This window comes from Panthera uncia (assembly GCF_023721935.1).
Source record: "Panthera uncia isolate 11264 chromosome B2 unlocalized genomic scaffold, Puncia_PCG_1.0 HiC_scaffold_24, whole genome shotgun sequence".
Lineage (NCBI taxonomy): Eukaryota > Metazoa > Chordata > Mammalia > Carnivora > Felidae > Panthera > Panthera uncia.
In genome coordinates this window covers 20,503,161-20,525,810 of record NW_026057580.1, presented here as the reverse complement: position 1 = coordinate 20,525,810, position 22,650 = coordinate 20,503,161, and the positions used below count along the sequence as shown (strand labels likewise).

General features: G+C 42.2%; 1 long non-coding RNA gene across 1 annotated transcript; it reads left to right on the top strand.

Moving 5' to 3' along the window:
* Positions 1 to 6,927: 6,927 nt before the first annotated feature.
* LOC125938568 (uncharacterized) lies at positions 6,928 to 21,510 on the top strand. The gene is made up of 5 exons (XR_007462736.1): positions 6,928 to 7,126; positions 9,078 to 9,158; positions 9,754 to 9,967; positions 15,697 to 15,900; positions 21,084 to 21,510. It is a non-coding gene; the product is annotated as an uncharacterized LOC125938568 (long non-coding RNA).
* Positions 21,511 to 22,650: the final 1,140 nt, after the last annotated feature.

Here is a 22,650-nt window from a genome sequence, read left to right as displayed (position 1 = left end):
CAATTGTATCCCCTTTTTTGAAAATTATCTATTCATACCTTTTCCATTAAGTTTTTTTAATGTTTATTTATTTTTGAGAGAGAGAGGATGAGTGGGAGAGGGGGAGAGAGAGAGAGAGAGGGAGATACAGAATCCAAAGCAGACTCCAGGCTCTGAGCTGTCAGCACCGAACCCGACCTTTTCCATTTTAAATTAGGGATTGGCATTTTTTATAATTTATCTGAGAGTTAATTTTATGTTATAGTAGATACCTATTGGTTCAACTGCTTGACATCCTTGTTAGGAATTGTCCTTTCCTCTATCCATATGGTTGCAATACGGTAGCATGATTTCACAGTGAACTTCTGACCCTCACCTCCACCCTGGCCACAGTCACTTGGTCCCTGGATAGACATCAGTCCAGACCGAGTTATTCACAGCCGTCCCCAGGAATTTGGAATAGAACCCACCGAGTCAGGTCATACTGTTTCCAAGTAGCTGAGCAACCTACAGTAAAACTTGGGTGCTCCTGGGGACCATTTGATCACCATGTGCTCTGGGAAACAGAGATGGGGATCTGTGAGGAAAGATAAGTATGAAGTAGAGTAGCTGGGGAATGGGGGACAATATTAGATCCTGATGATGTTCTGGTGCTGATTCTAGTAACTGAGGGCCAGCTGCCTCCCCACACTTAATCAGTTGTAATTCAAGTTAGCTTTAATGGTTCTCTGGCAATTATATTAAAAAGTAGCGATTAGTAAATATATTTATTCAGTTATTTAACAAATAAATATTGAGTACTACCTGCAAGCACTGTTTTAGATGCTAGAAATATACGAGTGGTCAAAGCAGACATAATCCTTGCCCTCCCTGAGCTTATATTCAAGAGGCAGGGAGACAGAAAACAGAGAAACAAGTAAATGTATAGAATGTTGGTGGGGATTGGTAGCATGGAGGAAAAAAAGCAACCCTTTGGGAAGGGGAAACCCTAATGAAAAAAATTGATAATAGAGAGCTGAAGAAAGTGAGGGAAAGAGCCTTGAGGCAGAGGGAAGAGCAAGAGCAAAAGCCCGGGAATGGAGGTGTGCCTCATGGGCTCAAGGTTCGAAGTGGCCAGTGTGGCTGGAGTAGAGTCATAGAGGGGAAGACCAGAAGGAGGCATGTCAGAGAGATGGCCAGAGGGCCTTGAGGCCACCGCAAAGACTTTGGCTTCGACTTGGAATGAGATGGAAGCCATTGCAAGGATTGAAAAGAAGAGAGAGGTGATCTGCCATGTTGCAAAAGGATCACTGTGTCTGAACTTCTTTGTCATATATGATGAAGTGCTTTTTAATTCCACCTTTATTTAATGTGGATGATGGTGGTTTTTTGATATACAGAAGCAAGACTCTGTGGGGCTGTGCAGGCTTCAGGAGTCACCATTCTTCTTCTGTAATTGTGTGACCCAGAAGCCCTGTAAGAGTTTTATTTTTTCTATATGCTCAAAGCATCATCTTTCCTTTTATGATCTCTTTCTTTATTTATGTTTAGAATGTCCTTCTCTTACAAATACCACTTATCTCTTAATCTGTGTTTTCAAGTAAAATCATATATTTTACGGTTATATGGAAATTTTGAACCCCAAACATTGGAATTAGCTGTGTTCTGTTTTTTTCATATAACCATTTTTTTTTAAATATCATCTGTTGAACAATCCTTCCTTTCATCATTGGATTGTGATATTTATCACAAATACATATACTGATAGATCTCTTTCAGAACTATGTTCTATTCTGCTGTATTAGTTTTTCTTTTGATTCTTTTTAAACATTCTTTTAATGTTTATTTATTTTAGAGAGAGACAGAGACAGAGACAGAGACAGAGAGACAGAGACAGAGCAGGAGTGGGGGAAGGCAGAGAGAGTGTGAGACACAGAATCTGAAGCAGGCTCCAGGCTCCAAGCTGTCAGCACAGAACCTGCCGTGGGGCTTGAACTCATGAACTGTGAGATCATGACCTGAGCCAAAGTTGGATGCTTAATTGACTGAGCCACTGAGGCACCTCTTTTTAGATTTTTGTACCCATACCAGAACATCTTAAAAATTGAAGTTCTGTTATATTTTAATTTTTGTGGAACAAGAAAAATGTTGATTTTTCTCATCAGTCCATTCTTTTGTGTCCTCAAAGTCCAACAAGAAAACAAAATTCTGCTGGGATTTTTCAATGGGATTGCCTTAATCTTGTAAATTAATTTGATAAGGATTTGAAAAGCAGCCAGTTTTTTTTTCACCCAGGAATGTAATTTACCTCTCCGCTTATTTTAATTTACTGATGTGTATTTCCTAAAAAGTTTTGGTCATATAGTTCCTGTATATTCTAGGATATTCTATGCATTTCTGCTATTGTCAACATAATTTTTTCATTAGTGTCTTCCAATCAATAATTGCTCAAATATTGGAAAACTACATATAATTCTAAATATTTTATCCAATTTCACTTTATTGGGGGGATTTCCTTATAAACCTCCTAGGTTTACTCCTTAAGTACATCTTGGTAATAAAGCTTTTCAGTAAGAAAGTCTTCACAGTTTCCTTTGGTTGTCTGTTTCATAGTCTAAAAATGCCAACTAATGGAAATCTCGGCTTCGTCATCTCAATATACTAACATGAAATTCTTGCTTAATAAGTCTCCATTTCTTTAAAAATTTTTTTTTGTTTTTCCTACATGAATTTGGTAGATATCTAAGTGGGATCCTCATATTAACAGTGCTAAGGCTTGTTTTTTTTCTTTTTAAAAAAAATACTTATTTTTAAGAGAGAGTGTGTGTGTGTGCATGTGTGCGCAAGCAGGGGAGGGAGAGAGAGAGAGAGACGGAGACAGAAAATCAGAAGCAGGCTCTGCACTGACAGCAGAGAGCCCGATGGGGCTTCGAACTCATAAACCATAAAAGATCATGACCTGAGCCAAAGTCAGACACTCAGCCGACTGAGCCAACCAGGCGCCCAAGCCTGTTCTTTTTCAAGCACTATACTATGATTTATTTGATAACTATTTCTAGTTTATAGTTATACAAAAAATGCAGAAATATACCTACTTACAAAAAGTTAAATATTATAAATAGAACTGTAGTCCCTACTTTGTGCTTACCTTCTATCCTGTCTTCTCCAGAAGTAACCACTCTTACCAATTTGCTATGTATTTTTCTAGAACTTTTTCTAATACATTTACTGTTAGAAAAGATAGGGTTGCTCAAATTTAGTTTTGCTTTCTATTTTTTAATACATGAATATTGTCAGACTGTACATATTACTCAACTGGATGACAAGGAGAGCCAGCCAGCTGAGTATTTATTAGTAACCGTTAGTGTATCCTTCTTCTGTGTTGAATGGTATTCCACAACATGGGTACACTGGTATGTTAGCCATCTCCAATTAATGAATATTGTCGTTGTTTTCTGTGGTTTTGCAATCATAAGAAACCTTATGATGAATATCTTGCTTACTAGTAAGTGGTGGAATATCAGCTGAGATATTCTTATTTCTCATTGAGTTCATAATGTATTTTCAAGGTCTTAGATCATTTTCCATTATTAAATAATAAAACATGTTTGAGACCCAGAGTTATCCTCTCAGCCTTGCACTGGTTAACAAGCAGTTTGGGGCTGTTGTTTTCTTAATTGGTCAGGGTGATTCCTGGCAACCTCACGCAAGCAAGCTGCTGCTGTTTGTTTTTTACCCACTGCCGTTTGGCTTGGAACATTTCTGCAGTCGTTCAGTTCCTGCACATCTAAATGAGTGACTGTTTCTGGGTACAGGTTGTTTGGTGGTTTTTAAAACCTGGACGTGGGCCTCTGTTTCTGGAGGACTCAGTTCTGTGTACTTGTGTTCGTCCTTACAAGGGAGCCTTATGTGAGGAACCATTCATTACACCGCTCAAATGGGCCATAGGAGAGAAGCAATTTCACTCCAACCCGCTAGTTATTACTACAAGGCATACGCCTGAATTGAAGTCTGTGAGGGGAACATTAATCCTACTCATTTTGCATAGTTTAAATTCTGTCCTCCCCTATCTCATCAGTACAAATCACCCAAAAATACCCCTCATCCTGTTCCTTGGTGGATCTCTCTTTCCTCCTCGTTTCTCTATCCAATGCCATGTGTTTTTGTTATATTCCTACTGCTCTAGGCAAAACATAGAGTAGGCCTATACGCCTGGATTTATCAGAAGGACGATGGAAAGGAAATATTGTAACTATCTTTGATTAATACAGAGTAACTTTAAACTAAATGAATCAAAATTACTTGTACTTTGGAGTTCTATTGTTTTGGGTTCAAATTCCAGGCTTATTTGTTCATATCATAATAAGTAAATATTTACCATGAACCTAAGACCTTAAGCCAGATACTTAAACTGTTCGAACCTCAGTTTTTGCATCTCTAAAATGGGTATAATATGTACCTCACACAAAGTGATGTGAGTATATGAGCTCGTAGTGAGTGCTCAACCAGTGGTAGCCATTATTTTATTGGCAAGAATTTGATTTGAAACACCACCAGGTGGTATACTTGTCTCTGCATTGATTTAGGCAGATCTCCCCTGCCATTCTTCTAAGGCCCAGCAAGAGCTCTTATTCTCTCAAAGAATGCTTCCGTTGGATTTCTCCTACTTTCAGGACTGATGCAGGGGAATGAATCAAACATCTTAATAAGATCATTAACAAGACTCCTGGAAAGCAAGGCCTTCCTTAATGCTCTCAAACACTTCATTCCTGATTTATGAGACTGGGGCATGGCATTCTCATGACAGCCAAATCTGGTCATGGCCTTTGCTGCTTCAAAGCCTGTCCAGCCTAAACCTGTTAGCCAGGTTTATGAGATCTCTGATCATCTGGACTTGCTTCCATCTTCAGCCTCTTGCCATGTGTAGTCCACATTCCAGTCTGATTCACATTCTGTCAGTTACTCACACCATATATTCTTATCACCAGGCCACTGCTGTTTTCTGTCTGGTACACAGTTTCTTCAACTTCTTGCCTTTTACTCATTCTTTGTGTGTCACTGTAGATGTCATTTTCTCTGAGTAATATGCTTTGACCTCTCCAAGGCTGGATACTGTGCAATTCTGTGCGTTCCCATCACATTCAGTGCTTCATTATGTCCTGTGCTCTTCCTATCATGGGCGCAGCCAACTCATTGTCTGTATCCTTGAGCAAACAATGAGCTCTTTGAGCGTGGAAACTGTGCACCATCTCTTATCACAGACTGCCACACAGAAGGCACCCAATCCCTTCTTGAATATATGAATACATAGTGTTAAAGAACAAAAATTCAACTGAGTGAATTTGAAGATCTAATTGGCTTTATTAAGCAGCTCTTGAATGGGCAGCATCCCATCTAGCGAGTAGCATGGAGGGTATAAAATGGAGGGTTTTTATGGGAAGGAGGGTGGAGCAAAGAAGTTATTAGGAAAAGAAAAGGACTGTTTCAGGCAAGGTCACTTTCCCTTAGGGGAAGAGAAAGAGGTCTTATCATGCAAATTACCTCATCTTCCTTTGAGGGTTAGAGAGAGCCCTGTAACAGATTACCTCAATGATGCTTATCAGAAAATTCCTGAGTGATGAAGACTACATTTCTGGGGAAGGTTGAAACTACAATTAGGTTAGGTATTAAGCCCTAGTTTAGTGACTTAGCCTAAGTGACACCATTTTGGGTCTGTGGTTTTCTTTTTAGCAATAGATTGCAGTGGGAGAAGGATATATATACTTTTAGTATAATAATCTGACCAATTTGTCCAAGCAGAAAATTTATAATGGGTAGTTGTAGGAAGTGAGATCAGGAAATAACTTCGTTCCAGATTTTAGAGGCTCTAACACTTAAAAGTTAAGTTAAGAGTTTGATCTGGGGCACCTGGGTGGCTCAATCGGTTAAGCATCCAACTTCAGCTCAGGTCATGATCTCGCGTTTGTGGGTTTGAGCCCCGGGTCAGGCTCTGTGCTGGCAGCTCAGAGCCTGGAGCCTGCTTCGGATTCTGTGTCTCCTTCTCTCTCTGCCCCTCCCCGTCTCATACTCTGTCTCTCTCTTTCTCTCTCAAAAATAAATGTTAAAATTTTTTTTTTAAGAAACAGTTTTATCTTTATCCTGTGAGCAGTGAAGAGCTATTAGAAATTTTACCTCCAAGGGGTGCCTAGGTGGCTCAAACAGTTGGGTGTCCGACTCGTGATCTCAGCTCAGGTCATGATCTCACTCACAATTCGTGGATTTGAGCCCCACATCAGGCTCTGAGCTGACAGAGAATCCCTGCTTAGGATTCTGTCTCTCTCTGCCCCTCCCATTCTCTCTCTCTCTCTCAAAAAAATATTTTTTTATCTCCATGAAATGACATGATTATAATGTTTATTTAGAAATAATAATTTGTCATTGAAGTGCTTTATAGAGAAAATAAGTAAGAGATTGCAGACGGGAGATTAGACTTGGAACTTCAACTTCTCACGTATAAGGAAAAAACACAGAAACAGTTGGTAACTGTGACCCTTAAAAAGCTTTGTAGGCTTCTTAATGGTGAGAACCAAGTCTTATTTCTTATTTCTATCCATTTCTTAGTCTTATACTTGTTTCTATCAATTGCAACTAATACAATGGCATGCATTTCACTGATGGTCAGTAATAGTCACTAAGTGAATGAATGAGGTATACAAAAAAGGACAGATGCATAGGTTTTGGCAAGGAAGACTTGCTAAGACTAAACTGGTTGCCTCTGGAAAGGTGTTAAGTAGTTAATAGTCCTCTTGCTAGAAGTAGGGGAAATAGGAACAGGATCCAGTTTATGGAAAAGGTGAGTCCAGAAGTTCACACTTTTTGTGTATCTTTTTCCTAGAAGGGATGGACAAAAAGCAATTCATTCTCATAATACCCTTAAGCCTAAGAAGTAATTCATAATATCCCTACTCTGTTTCTCACCTTTTTAGTGGCAGGAAGAAAGTTGCCAGAAGGTTGAGTGAGTCACCCACAGTCATAAAGCCGGGAGGGCCTGTCCAAAGAATGGAAGCCTAACCCCCTTCTGACATGGTTATCCATGGCTCAGAACATGAAGTCTCATACAAAGCAAATCCTGATTTGAATAAGAGCTTCACGACACTCTGGTTATATTACCTCCTCTTCAACGTTTCACGTAAGTTGAAGGAGATGAAATTCGAATTGCCTGTAGTCTAACTAAACAGCAAAAGTTGAAAGGAAATAAAAACCATGCTGCTTTTAGTAGAATCCTCTGGTTGGTTGTTTTCAGGGAATGCGCTCTTGTGTAAAGTGAAATGTTGCAAAAATGGTTAAATTACAACTAAGGTAAAGGTGCAAGTGAAGCCTGGTGATATGTAGTCCAGGTTGGGGTTAAGTAAATGATAATCACCCTCCGTGCAGGTTTAATCAGTGACCTTTTCCCCCAAGGCATAAAGATGTTGACTTTCACACATACTTGGCCAGGGGTCTGTGAATGTTGCCTGCCAGCTGTGAACCATATGCTGCCCACCCAGACTGCCTCCAGAACTCATGTCCCTCACAAATGCCCCAGCTAGGTCACCTTCAAGTCAATGAGACTAGCTGTATAATACATGGGGTGGCCCATGGTTATTCATTCACATACAAATATTTATAGAGTGCCTATTTGTATGACACAGTGCTAAGTCGACTGGAGGTGGGAAAGGACCATAAATACCAACATGAGTAAAGCATTCCCTGAGCCTGGAAGGAGTTTAAGATTTACTCAGGTAAAGCACATCACTTGAGAAGAAAAATTTTAATAAAAATTTTAATAAAACATTTTAAGAAGTGTAGGTATCCCAAAATACTGTTCCAGTATTCTGCAATAGGTCAGAAAATCAAGAGGTGATCTCAGTTTGTAGGACAGAGATAGAGCTTACTTTTTGTTTGGAGGGAAGATCTTCTGGAGGAGGAGAAAGTTGAGCTGGATCCTTTTGCTGTTTTTATTAAAACCTGGCCTGAGTCTAAGCTAAAACATGCCAAATGAGTCACGCAGAGATAAAACAATTAAACAACAGACTGCTTGGCTTGCACAACCCAACATCCGGGCTTGTTGTTCTGATGTTGCATAGCCTTGGCCTACCATTGCACCTTTTACTGTTTTAAGACTTTGAATTTTTTGAATTTACTGTTTCAGGACTGGTATGAGCTTTTAGTTGTTAATTATGAAGGATTAGTCAAATCCCTGGTAATCAACCAGCAAATGGAAGCCATCTCACCCTAGAATTCAGGATTGTTGAGGCATATTGGGCAGGATCCCAGAGACCAACAGAACATGCTAGACCTGATGGCTGACTCAAGTCTAAGACTCTGAAATCAGATTGGAGGTCAAAGGCTGCTGCCGCATTTTCTGTGCAGAGCCTTGGTAGGGAGGAAACACGCTGAGATAGGATACAAAGAGTGTTCTCTGCTCAGATCCTCCTTCTATAAGTGTACAGACAATTTGAGGTATAGAGGGAAGAGCTGTCTTAATCCCCTTCTGTTCTACGTGCCTACTACATGTCTAACATGTTGCAAGGATTCCAATAAAAATTTATTGACAGAAAGGGTCCTTGGGAATAATAGTTGACAAAGTTGGGGCCCAGGTGCATGTTTCCCAAACTGGAGTCCTGGAACTCCAGACAGGTGTCTTGGGGACCCCCCATGGAGATGTGAGGGAGAGCATTCCCAAGTGTCCTTCCTCCTCCTATAACTGTCTTTGATCCGAGTGGTTCTGCTTTTGTCTGTTTTATATAATAAGAGTTTACCATGGTTTTGTTTGAAAATTGCCAGAAAAATCCTGGAGGTGGAAAGAAGAAGAGGCTTTGGGACTATATGATACAATCTTAGCAGGATATTGTTACAGGATAAAGGAGAGTCAGGCCACTTAGTAGTGTCACGGAGCATGGTCGTAGCCACAAGACTGACCCTAGGCCAGTAGAGAGGAGACCTGCAGAAGAAGGAGAAAGGTGGCCAAAGAGATCTTACGAATCACTTCTCAAGGGCTTTCCTTTGGTCATTGACTATGAACCAACCTCCTGAATATAGCAGACAAGACCCTACTTCCTCCTCTTACTCTTCCCACTGTCTCTGTCTCTATATTCCAGCTACTCTTTCTCAAATCTTGCCTGAAGATCTTTGCAAAGGCCGTTCCCTCTGCCTGGGAAATGTTCTTCCTCCTTTTCTGGGTGAGTCCTTCTTTGAGTTTCCATTGAAATGTCCCTTTCTGACATCCTATCTCCCTCAGCCTAGACCAGGACGGCTCCTTTGTTTCCTGTATTTCTAATTTAGTGGGCTTATCACAATTGCAATAATCTATTCAAGGACTGCTCCTTTTCCCCCAGATAGATTGTGAGTTCTAATTTTTTTTAATGTTTATTTATTTTTGAGAGAAAAGGTATGCCAGAGGAGGAGGGACACAGAGAGGGGAAGACAGAGAATCCAAAACAATCAGTGCAAAGCCTGACATGGGGCTTGAACCCAGGAACCATAAGTCATGACCTGAGCAGAAGTCAGATGCTCAACCAACTGAGCCACCCAGTGCCCTTGATAGGTTATGAGTTCTGATGAGAGAAGGAAGTTCTCCACTGTATTCTCTGCACCTAGCACAGTGTCAGGCACCTAAGAAGTGCTCAAAAAATTCTTCATAAATGTGATTGGCAACTTTTAAAATGTCCCCAATTTTCCCCACCTGCTAGTATTCACAGCCTACGTTACCTGGAGTAACTTGCTTCTAACCAATAGAATTCAGCAACGTTGAGGGTATGTCATTTCCATTATTAGGTTACATAAGACTGCAACTTCCATCTTGCTGATCACCTTCTCACCTTATATGCTTTGATGAAGCAAGTTCACATGTTGGAAAAGCTCAAGGAATTGAATCCTGGCAACAACCACATGAGTCTGGGAATGGATGCTTCACCCAGTCAACCTTCAGATGAGATCCCTGCCCTGGCCAACACCTTGATTACAGCCTTGTGAGAGACCCTGAAGCTGAGTACTTAGCTAAGCATGCCTCAACTCCTAACCCTCAGAAACTAAGAGATAACAAATGTGTGTAGTTTTAAGCCACTAAGTCTTGGGGATAATTTCTTACACAGCAATAGGTAGCTAATAAGACAAATAAGTGAGTAAGTCAGTAAGTGAGTGGATGAAACTGAAGACCTCACTAAAGGAAGGGGAAACTAAGACCTGGTGGAGGTGAGGGGGTAGTGTAGAGAGAGTGGACTGATATGCTCAAAGACAATTGTCCATGCTTCCTGTTTGGTTTTGTTTCTCTCAACCATAGAATCTAAAGGAGGCGTTTTGGGGAAAACTCTTCCAAAGTTTTTAGAATCAGAAATTCAACAGGTGAGTGGACAATTTATATGCCCAGGCACTATCTGATATCATTCATAAGTATTTGTGTTTGTAGATGAATAGCAAAGATACATCCTCAGTGATACCAATTCAGATGCAGTTTATATCAAAACATACAGTCTAGCTTGGGAAGCCTTTATTTTAAGTAGCTGTATTTTAAATCTTGACCCAAGTGACCCACTCAGATCATCTTTGTCTCATGTGTAGTTGACACTGAACAAGGAAACAGCATTAATAAGTTGGAATAGGTTAGTGGGCTTTGAGTCTGCAATCCAGATGTAAACAATATAAAATCCTTGATAGAGCTATAAATACCAGCTTTATCAATAGCTCTCATAATTTACAATTTTCCAATGCATTTCAAAATGCTGACTCTCACCTTTTTCCTAGATTGGTTTCTTCACTTCAGAGTGATAAAAGAGTGCAAAAAATAATGATATACTTTGGAGTGCATTCGTGTTCCAACATCCAGTTTTAATGGAGGCCTACAAAGAAGTTCCTTTTCTGCCTTCTTAAATGTCGTATTTTCCTGCCCAGTTACACATGGGAAATATAATTGGTTATGGAATTTCCCTTGGATTAAGCTTGTTTCAATAGGAACTACTAATTACTTTATCACTGTGGCATTGTAATCTGCCCTAACATTTAAAGTTTATTTGCTCTCAAATAAAGGGCATTTGGTCTTCCTATTATTTATAATCATTTTCTTAATCTTCTCCTAGAAGCCAAATCCCATTACAGTTGCTCATTATAAAAAGCTCATGTTTGCTCTGTGGAAATGCATAAATGCATCTAATGGCACCATGTACCTTCAAGTGTATCCAAAAGAAAGGGAGAAATTTGAAGAAATCTGAATGATAAAATCTTGAACTTAAAGATGAGCTGTGGAGTGCTTATCTGAGTTACAAACTTTTAAAAATCTATTTATGTTGAGAGAGAGTGTGAGCACATGCGTGCACATGTGAGTGGGGGAAGGGCAGAGAGAGGGGGAGGGAGAGAATCCCAAGCAAGCTGATAGTGCAGAGCCTGACTCAGGGCTCCATCTCATGAACCATGAGATCATAACCTGAGCCGAAATCAAAAGTCTGACGCTCCGCCAACTGAGTCACTCAGGCATCCCCTTGAGTTACAAACTTAAAAAAAAAAAATCATTATTTACAGAGGGATGCATTTCACTATTCCTTAAAATGTCCAGCTTATGTAGAAGTTGTAAGACCAAGATTCTATTTTTAAACATTTTTGAAAGTCCAGTATTATGTTTTGAAAGACTTATATTTTGAAAGTCCAGTGTTATATTAGTTTCAGGTGTGCAATAATAGTGATTCAGTAATTTTGTGCATTATTCAGTGCTCATTACCATAAATATACTTTTAATCCCCATTACCTATTTCACCCATCCCTTCGCTCACCTCCCCTCTAGAAACCATCGTGTTGTTCTCTATAGTTAAGAGTCTTCTTCTTCTTTTTTTTTAATATTTATTTATTTTGGAGAGAGAGAGAGAGAGAGAGAGAGAGAGTGCATGAGCAGGGAAGGGGCAGAGAGAGAGGGAGACAGAGGATCTAAAGCAGGTTCTGTGCACAGAGTCCAACGTGGGGCTCAAATTCATGAACCGCAAGATTATGACCTGAACTGAAGTTGGATGCTTAATCAACTGAGCCACCCAGGTGACCCAAGAGTCTACATTTTGATTTATCTCTTTTTTCCTTTGTTCATTTGTTTCTTAAATTCCATGTATGAGTGAAATCATATAGTATTTGCCTTTCTCTGACTGATGTATTTCACTTAGCATTATACTTTTTTTGTTGCAAATGGCAAGATTTCGTTGTTGTTTTTTTAATGGTTGACTAATATTCCAAGACCAAGATTCTTTTTTTTTTAAAGTTTATTTATTTATTTTGAGAGAAAGAGAGAGAGCGCACGTGCTTGAGTGTGCAGGTGGGGGTGTGGCAGAGAGAGAGAGACAGAGAGAGAGAGAGAGAGAGAGAGAGAGAGAATCCCAAGCAGATTCCATGCTGTCAGCATGGAGGCTGACTTGGGCTATATCCCATGAAGCATGAGATTATGACCTGAGCCGAAATCAAGAGTTGGATGCTTAACCAACTGAGCCACCCAGGCACCCCACAAGACCAAGATTCTTAAAGCTGCAGTCTCAGGGGCCACTTCCAAGAGGTAATAGATGAGAAATGAGGATAAAGTAGCTGTGAAAGTGTGATGGGAGTGTACTGGGGCTGGAGAGTCACACGCCTTACACTCAAGTGGGCTGGGACAACAGCTTGTGACTTTCTCACAAGCCCTGGCCCACTGGGTCACCTTAGTCTGCTACAACAGTTCAAACAGTACTTGAGGAGAAAGGCTTGGTCTTGTCAGTGTCCTTGCCCTCTCCTGTGCTTCCATAAGATGGGATTGTGGCGAGGGGTGTATTACCTGAATTATCATGGGACTAGAACAGAGAGGTTTAGAATCCAAGAAGTGTCCCTGAATGCTCAGATCCCCACCATTGCCTACTGCCTTCCCTCCTGACTTTGCCTACAGCTAAGTTGACTATAGGCGTGCTTCAACATCTGGCCTCTTGGCCAGGGTGTAGGGGTAATTCCTGGATACTTTGGTTTGCCAGGCTCTTGTTAGTGAGCCCCTCCAAAACTGTCCTGTATCTAGTTCTTGGTCTAGGTGATTAGCCCATGTTGTCTGCTGTAGGGTCATTTCCCTCTGTCACAGTGGGCCATTCTCCAGTTAGCTACTTTCTTTCCTCTCACTTCGTGGGGGAGCTTCAGGAGCCCCTCCATACCATATGGGAACCAAGATGGTCGTTATGCCACCAAGTTTACTTAGGAGTGGCCAACTCCTAGACTTTGTGCAGGACAGGTTGCAAGGCAAACTCATTCCAGAGTCCAAGTCATAGATTGAAAAAACAAACAAACAAACAAACAAACAAACAAAATGCCCCTGTCCTTGGCATTACTCTCTACAACTCCCCAGACTTCCCCTAAAATGGAGAGATGGAGAACCATATAATTCACTTCCTGCCTCAAGTGACTCTATCTCCATTTTATTTTGCTTTTCTGAATACCTGAGATCTCCTTTATGTCATATCCTGCTCCTTGCCAACTCCAGCCTCAAGGTTGAGATGTAATGACTGATGAGATAGCATATGAGAAAGAGCCACTTACCCATAAAGGAACTAATTCAGGAGGCATTGAAAAATAATATACCTCTTCTATAAGTCAACAGGAAATATATCATCTGATTTGGAATGAAAATTGTAACTTGATTCTTTAATATACTTAGAAATTCATTGGTTGTCACATATGTCAGCCTTTAAAAATGATGAGTTTTCTGCTATTTATTGTATGACATTCAGGAAAAGGTAAAACTATAGGGACAGAAAACAGATCAGTAGTTGTCTAAGGCTAGGGTTGAGGAGAGGGGTCGATGAAAAAGGGGCACCAAGGAACTTTTTGGGGTGATGTATCTTGATTGTGGTGGTGGTTACACGATTGTATAAGTTTATTAAAACTTACAGAAATGTACACCAAAAGGAGTGAATTTCATTATACATAAATTACATCTAAGTAAACCTGACTTTTACTGAAAAATGATGACCTTTCATATTCCCAAGATGATAGCTGAGCACTTACTAATAGTGCACTGTTCTACCACTTAGATTACATGAGCTCATTCAGTCTTAATAGTAACTCTATTTGGAAGGTACTGTTTCATTATCATCACCTCGATCTTACTATCAGGGAGGTGAGGCCTGGAAAATTAAGTAACTTGCCCAAGACCACACAGTGAGTATAGTTGGAATTCAAACCCAGATCCATTAGGTGCCAAAGACTGTGGGTTTCACCACTGTGTTATATGGCCTCTCAAGATAAGTAACTTTAGGCTGATAAATATTTAAGAGGTAAACTGGTAACATTTATGTGTGCCTGTAACTTACACATCTGAGACCCTTTTTTGGTTCAGTCATATTTACTCTCAGATCAGAAAGTAAATGGTATCCCCCACCCCAAACAGACACACATCCCAGTTGCCCCGATCAAGCATCCTCGGGAAGAGTGGGAGACCCATTCTTGTCAGTAGCCTTCAGTAAGCTAAGGATGAGTCAGATCTGGGTGACTATTTGTTAGGAGGATTCCCCTGGAAAGTTCTAGAGGTTATGTGGCCTGCCATAGCTCAAACTGCTGACCAGCCCCCAACCTATACTCTCAACTGGGGGCCTTGCAGTGCCAGCCCAGACACCACTGCAGCCTGGTATGACAAAGATGGAAGACTTCTCTCCTGCTTGCAGAGAGTTACCTTCTCAAGGTCATTATCTTTGTGACCTGGGTCTGAGAACTCCACCTCATGCTGCCTCCAACAGCAAATGAATAAAACACTGTTTTCATTAGCTGCTGGTGCTAACACACCCTAGAAGTCAGGGTGTCTGAGAGTCTTCCCAGCTGCTTTTCTCTACAACAGACTGCTTTTCATAATTAATTACGGAGGTTGGTGTAGGATAGTGGTAAGATATGGCAAACTTGTGGGGACTTAGGTTTGGCTTTTGCCCAGGAAAAGGGGTGCTGAGCCCTGCATCTAGTCTCTTGGTTCTTCCAACGTGATATGTATGTTTCAAGGCCCACTTACCATTAGCAAGGCAGTCAGGGAGTACGCTTCAGTACAGCAGAAGCATTGGACATCTGCTGAATCCCCTGCAGTGGAAATTTAATTGGTCTTGTATCAATTTGCTCAGCCAGGGACCTTGGATCAAAAGTAGACAATGCAAACACACTGAATGGGCAAGGATCCACCCCAGCAAATACCACTCTGTGTTTTCATCTTATCTGCTTTACTTGGGGAGCAATTTGGTCCTCCCAGACTGCTGGTGAGTCACTGATGCCCATAGGGCCAGAGGAAGGTGTTTTGGAATTGAGACTGGACCACCTAGGCCACAGCTTAACTCATTTGTCATCAAGCTTTACTGGGCCCCTGGACCAAAGAGCAGAGCATCTCAAAAATGCACTTGTCCCCAATTCTCACTATTAAGGGGACCTACTGGTATATTTGGTCAATGTATGATGAAGACAAGGAAGGCTGGGGTAGGTTGGGTAAGTTTTGGTGGGATGGTGAGAAGGAGAGAAGTATAGGAGTCAGGCACGGTTGAAGATAGGGAGCCTTTCCTGAGCTGATAGAGAGCCTCAGAAAGACGTTCTTGAAGCCAGGGTCATCTTCACACTGAAAACAGAGGATCAAAAATAAGCAAGCAGATCCTTAGGAACAAATTTTGTCTGTAATTGATTTGGCCTGGAAAAGAACCTATCTGTGCTGCTCTAAATTGTTATCAGTTGTTTGTACCTCTGTATAAAAGAGTTTTCCCTTTTTTCTAGAGAAGCCATGAAAGTACTGGACACCTGATGGAAAGGGTCATGGTCAAGGGAATAAAGGACCTAGAGGAATAAGGACTGGAGACAAAAGAGCAAAATGTTGCATATGATTACCTTTGCAGCCCAAGCATGAAGGGTAAAGAATATTCAAAACTGAATGAGACTGGCAAAAAGCACCCAAGAGATCAGCTGAGATGCTAACAGAAGGTCAGTCTTCGTTCCCAAACAGTGGATGGAGAGACGGAGGCATGGGCCCTCCTGGAATTTTATTTCCTCAAACATTAGAAATCACATACTTGAAACCTATAAAGCCATCCTATATGTTTAAATAGAAAAGAAGGGGCGCCTGGGAGGCTCAGTCAGTTAAGCGTCTGACTTCGGCTCAGGTCATGATCTCACAGTTTGTGGGTGCAAGTCCCGTGTTGGGCTCTGTGCTGACAGCTCAGAACTTTGAGCCTGCTTCAGATTCTGTGTCTCCTTCTCTCTCTGCCTCTACCCTGCTCGTGCTGTGTCTCTCTCTCTCAAAAGTAAATGAACATTTAAAAAAAAAAGAATATTGCTACATTTATTGCTGTCCCTTTTCCCATATCTTAGTAACCTGTTTTAGTATTTCAGTCCTCTTAAATAATAAAAACAAGTCCTCTTGTGCTTCAATAATCTTTTATTCCATTTAACAGATAGGTTTGGGGTGACTGCCTGTGTAAACCTCTTTGCAAAGCTTATTGCTACCAGTGGGAAAAGATGACCATTTCCTAAAATTGCTCTGTGCTCTATGCTCAGACCATTATCAAAGAAACATTAGTGTATTTAAAACCCGAGTACCCATGGTATACAAAGCACTGTGCTGATTAGGGAGGACTGTGTTATCTAAAGTTATGCTGCCCTAGCAATTGTGAAGATTGGGAATCCTGATTTAAAGGAAATGCCATGGGATGGGAAACTGAGTTATGAAGGTTCCATTTCCATGATTACTTCTACCCTCTGCAACCTTCGTCTGCCCAACTTGCTTCTTCTCATCTTATAAAATGTACCAGATCACAGTTCATTGATTTAGGTAGTCTGTTCATTGATTTGTAAACATGGATCAAGATGCAGACCATCATTTATGCAAATTGGCTTTGCTTAAAGCTATAGAAACTAAAATAAATCAGACCTTGGGCCAGCAAGTGGTCGGCGTGACCTCAGGAGGCAGAGACTGGGTGCTCCTCATAAGCCTTCTCTGTGGTTCTTTCCATGCTGCGTAGTGGTTCAGTGACCTGCCCTGCTCGCATGGTCTCCTAAACACCAGAAGATTCTTATCTTCACCCATCCCAAAGGTTTAGTTATCTGCAGAGTGTACCTGTATATACAATATCAGATTCCATTCTAGTTCCTAGCACCAGGGAAAAGGCCTATATATTTTGACAGTACAGGATGTTTCAAGTTTAGCCTTCAAAAAAGAAGCAACATGGGGGCACCTGAGTGTCCAACTTCAGCTCAGGTTATGATCTTGCAGTTTGTGAGTTCGAGCCCTGCATCGGGCTCTCTGCCTTCAACACAGAGCCTGCTTTGGATCTTCTGTCCCTCTTGCTCTCTGCCCTTCCCCCTCTCACACTCTGTCTCTCAAAAATGAGTAAACATTTATAAAATGTATTAGAAAAAAGAAGCAATATAGGTTGGTTTGTAGAAAATTTGGGAAATATAGAAAAATACAAAGCACAAATAAAATTTGCCTTCGATTATGTTTTCTAGTATTTTTAGTATATATATATTATAGTATATATATACTAGTATTTCTAGTATTTCTTGTGTATCAGTCAAAGCCACCTTTAAGAATGTATTTTAGAGCAAAAAACAATAGTTATAATACTGTTGTTTCTTCTTTTTCTCTGACACTACTTAATATTCTATGGAACCTTCTTCATCCTTTGCTCGACCATCTGACCTGATCAAGAATAAATCCATTCTTGGGGTGCCTGGGTGGCTCAGTCGGTTAAGTGGCCGACTTCAGCTCAGGTCATGATCTCACGGTTTGTGGGTTTGCACCCCGTATCAGGCTTCATGCTAACAGCTCAGAGCCTGGAGCCTGCTTTGGATTCTCTGTCTCCCTCTCTCTCTGCCCCTCCCCAGTTTGCAGTCTGTCTCTCTCTCAAAGCAATAAACATTAAAAAATTAAAAAAAAAAATAATAATAAACCCATTCTTGTCCAGAGAGGGAGCAGATTGAAATTCTAAATATCATATGGCAGTCCCTTCCCAAATATTTGGGATTATGTAAGACACTTCTAGGCCATGCTGTTTCCCTGTTTAGTTTTGTTTTGTTTTGTTTTTGATTAGGGGAGGTGTGTGTGAAGGAGAATGCCAAGAAAAGTGCTGGAATTATTTCTTAGCCAGTGATCCTCTGACCAACAACAGCATGTCAGACTCTCAGGCCCCAGCCCAGACCTACTGATTGAAAATCTGCATTTTCACACGATCCCCAGGCGCTTCTGAGCTGTGCACCTTACATTTGAGCACTGACCTGTGGGCCCCTTTCTGGCCTTCCTCAGGTGGTATTGATTGTCAGGATTTGTACATAACTTTCACACCTCCTTGATGTTGAAACTAGCAATAAAAATCCCACCTCCATGGGAGTAAACACCTTTTCCTGAGGCCACAATTCACATTCCTTTGGGAAAACGCTAAATGTGTTACTTTCTAAATGCCCTGAGAGTTGTGGGGTGCTCCAAATGGAAGTCGAGGGAAGAGGCCAGTTCTCTACTTTGCTTCCCCTTCAAAGTCCATTCCAGGGTCAGAGCTGTTGTGTTTGTGGCTCCTTAAGTCACAGCAAATCATTCATCCAGTGGGGGACAAGAAAGAGAGTCACAACAGAGCTCTTTAAATTCTGTTGGGGAAAAATCCACAATGATTTTTTTTCCTCCTCTTCTCTCCCCTTTCTCCACAACCACACCTGTCTTATTTTATGACTCAAATGATTCATTTAACCTTTGCTCCTCCACCAGGGGGCCCCAGGAGGCACAGACTGGGTGCTGGGTCCTGAGGACCCTAATCAGGCGAGCTGGGATCAAGGACTCTGAGTACAGGATCAAGGACTCTGAGTACAGTGCTGCCGATAGAGGGAAAAAAAGAAATGACAGAAGCCAAAACAGTTGTGTCTGTCTGGCCGGCCAGCCACAACCATGTGTGGGCATCGAGATGGATGTGGGACCAGCCTGAGCAGAGCCCTCCAAAGAACTGCCTTGATTAGGCCTTTGCTTGAAATCCCAAAGCAGGCAGGTGTTCCTACATGGCCATCTGAAGCCATCCGTGAAGGGCAGTACTCCCCCTTCTAGGACGAGATGCAGCCGTGTGAAGTCATTCCCCTCTCTCTTCACAGATTTGAGAGGTGTCACAAAGTCTTTGTGCCCGGGCACCACGGCTCCCTCTGGGTTCTGGCACTGGGATCTTCTCTGTTTCTTTGGCAGCGTCTGACAATCCCTCCGGCCTGGCTAATCGAGCACTTATCTGGTGCCTCTCCACTCCCAGGCCTGGCTCCCCAAGCTCCTGGGGACCCATCTGCAAACTTTTCCATGGGAGCATCTGGGACACTTACTGGGGTATAGTGCCTGAAGCAGCAGGGAGAAGGGGGAAGGATGGTTAAGAATGGCTCTTTAGTCTGCTTTTTTAAAGTTTATTTTTATTTATTTTGAGAAAGATACAGAGAGCTAGCAGAGGAAGGGCAGAGAGAGAAGGAGACAGAATCTCAAGCAGGCTCGAAGTGGTCAGTGCAGAGCCTGATGCGGGGCTTGAATTCTCGAACCATGAAGTCATGACCTGAGCTGAAATCAAGAGTTGGATGCTGAACCAACTGAGCCACCCTGGTGTCCCTAGATTGGCTTCTTCTTGACCCTTCGGGAACTTACAAACATCACCCCATCCATCCTGGCAGCCCTTAGTTGTGTATAAAGTAAGTATGCTGGTTTTCTTTCCAGAGGTTATAGAGTGTAAGTGGTTGAAAACTCAGGCCCTGGCATTGCAGAGACTGGCATCCAAATCCCGGCTCTTCATCACCAGCTGGGTGATCCAACTTGGCCTCCTGAAATTTCAGGCCTTAATTTACACCTTTCTAAAACAGGGACAATATCTGCCTCATAGGTTATTATGAGGAATAAACGAGATGCTATATGTAAAGCACTTAGGACCGTGCCTGGTGCTTAGTAAGTGCCCAGAAAAAGGTAGCTGTGATTGTTGTTACTTTTACCTAAAAATGGACGACAGCAAGTCATGCTGGATAACCTAACAAGTCAGTTAGGTTATCTAACTGACTAACTGCTAAATCCTAGAGGCCCGAGTTTCAGTTCTGGATCTGCTTTGAATTAGCCTTCTGTGCCCCAGTTTCTTCCTCTGTAAGATGTAGACAATGCTACCTGGCTTTTTGTTCTGGCAGCTAACATTTATCAGTGCTATCTCTGCACCTGGTGTGCTTGAAGGGCTTATGTTAATTCACTTGATTCTTGCCACATCCCTATTTGACAGATGAGAAAACTGAGGCACAGAGGCAATGTGGGTCAGGCAGCTAATAGCAGATGGAGCTGAGGTTCCAACCCAAGCAGTCTGGCCCCAGAGCCTGCATTTCTGCCTTTCTAACTGTGAAAAATCAAATGTTTAATCATGAAAGGGCTTTGGGAATGGGAGGCGCTATACAAACTGGAGATTATCACAATTTATCCAAGTCTCTTGGTGTTTGGTCTTCAGTTGGGATCCTTAACCTTTCCTGGTGGGATGTGGAGTCAGGGGGCTCCCTTAGGGTTTCCTGAAGCCTTTTAATCACTGGCTTTTATGAGTTGAATAATGCCCCCCCCCCAAAAAAAAACAGATGTTGAAGTCCTAGCCCCCAATACCTCAGAAAGCGACTTTATTTGGAAATAGGTCATCTTTACAGAGGTCATCAGGTTAAAATGAGGTCATTTAGGTGGGCCCTAACCCAATACGACTGGTGTCACACACACAGACACAGACAAGCACAGAGGGAAGATCCCGTGAGGGAAGTCACAGGAGAATGCTGCCTGAACACAGTAGCTCCACACTACGTTTGTGAGGTTTGTCTGTGCTTTGCATTCTCCAAGCCAAAGAACGCCTGAGGCTGTCAGAAGCGAGGAGAGAGACATGGAAAAGATTCTTCCGAGGCACCATGGCGCTGCTAACACCTTGAATGCTGAGAGGGGCTGAATACCGCCAGGGGTGCAGATGTGTGTGTGCACATTTTGACAGTGTAAGAATCGGTCTGTGAGCCTGAAGACTGTTCCTTCATAAGAAGATCACATGAGAGGCAAAGTGAACATTAAATCATATTCCAGCTCCATTGGAACAGGTAAGGAAGAGGAATCTTGTCTCTGACATTATGTAACTGATTCCATCCCATTTGTTTTGCAGCAGAGAATGTGAGACGCAGGGGAGCTAAGTTTCTTAGAGCCTTCCAGCAGCAGATAACAGTGCAACTGGAGATCAAGTTTTCTGTCACACGGACCCTCAGAGGCTCATTTCTGGGTCGGCACACAGGAGTTTACTCTCCTGTCACTGCTTCTTTCAAAGATTACATTCTGGTTCCTTTTTTTGTTTGTTTGTTTGTTTGAGGAAACTTGATTGAAATGTAGCCTACATACAGAAATATGTCCATAAGTGGACAGCTCAGTGCGTCTATATCCATGTAAACAACATCCAGACAAAGAATTAGTACATCACCAGCACCCCTGAAGCCCTCCTGCCCCTCCCAGTTGCTAAGGCCAACAAAGGAACCACTATCCTGACTTCTAACATCACAGATTGGTTTTGCCTGTTTCTGAGCTTGATATAAATGGGATTTCACAGTACGCTTTTGTGTCTGCCTTCTTTCACTCCACTCTATGTTTGTGAGATTTGTCTGCGTTTTGCATATGGAGTAGTGCATTCTCACAGCGATAGAGTATTCCATGGTGCTGGTCTTTTTGAACAAAATCAGGGGGTACACAGAAAGAGAAGTGCCATGAAATAATTCAAGCTGGTCCTTAAAAAAAAAAAGTTACAGCAAAGAGACTACGGAAACAACAACAAAAAAGTTGGTTACTCTTTACAAATTGGATGCAATTTATTGGCCATTCATTAAAAGCCACTTTCCCAGATCACTTCCCAACCTCCCTCTCCTCTCCTGTGTCCCTGGATTCCCACAGCCTTGCTGTGTCACACTGGGCTGACCCAGTCTGGATGGATGGGATGGGAGCTGGAAGTTAACAAGCTGTGTTCTACCTGGGTGAACCCATCCTGACTTCAGAATTTCTCAGAGTCTAGACTGTCACTTGACCAGCAGGGTTCCTGTACATTCAGCAGCATCAGGGCCACCTTCACCCCCTGCAGGGAAGCCATCTCTCACATCTGGAATTTTGGAGTTATTTCCCTGTCTGAATCGGCCTCAGGATAAAGCTCCTGCAGCCCTGGGCCAGCCAGAGGCCAGAATGAAGGGAGTCTGCAGGAGTGGGCTGGTCCTCTGCCCAATCCTTCCCCTTGCAACCATGTCTAAGAGTCACTCCCACTGCTTTCTCAGGCTCTGGTCTTCATTCCCAAGAGCTGTGTGGCTGGATGGGGCTGCCCCTCTTCTCATCTTTCTCTTGGCAGACCACAATTGGCTCCGGTTTCTTCATGCTGACCAACCTTTCTGGGGTCTCCCTTTTGCTGGTTAACAGTGACCTAATCCCAAAATGCAATTTAAAGGGAGCCCTAATGCAAATCAGTGGGACTGCCTTCTCCAGCCAGAGTCCTTATATGGTACAGTCCCTGAGCCAGGACAGGGAGAGTGGGGAGTGTAAGGCAGCACAGCTGATTCACCAGCTGTCTCTCTCCCTCCCTAAGCTGAGCCTGCCCACTCCAGTTTCCAGTGACGTCAGCACTGCACCCTAGACAAAAGGTTAAGATGGAGAAATGCAAAACTTCTTGGGAGGCTGCAATGTAGTTTTTACTTCTTTCCAGA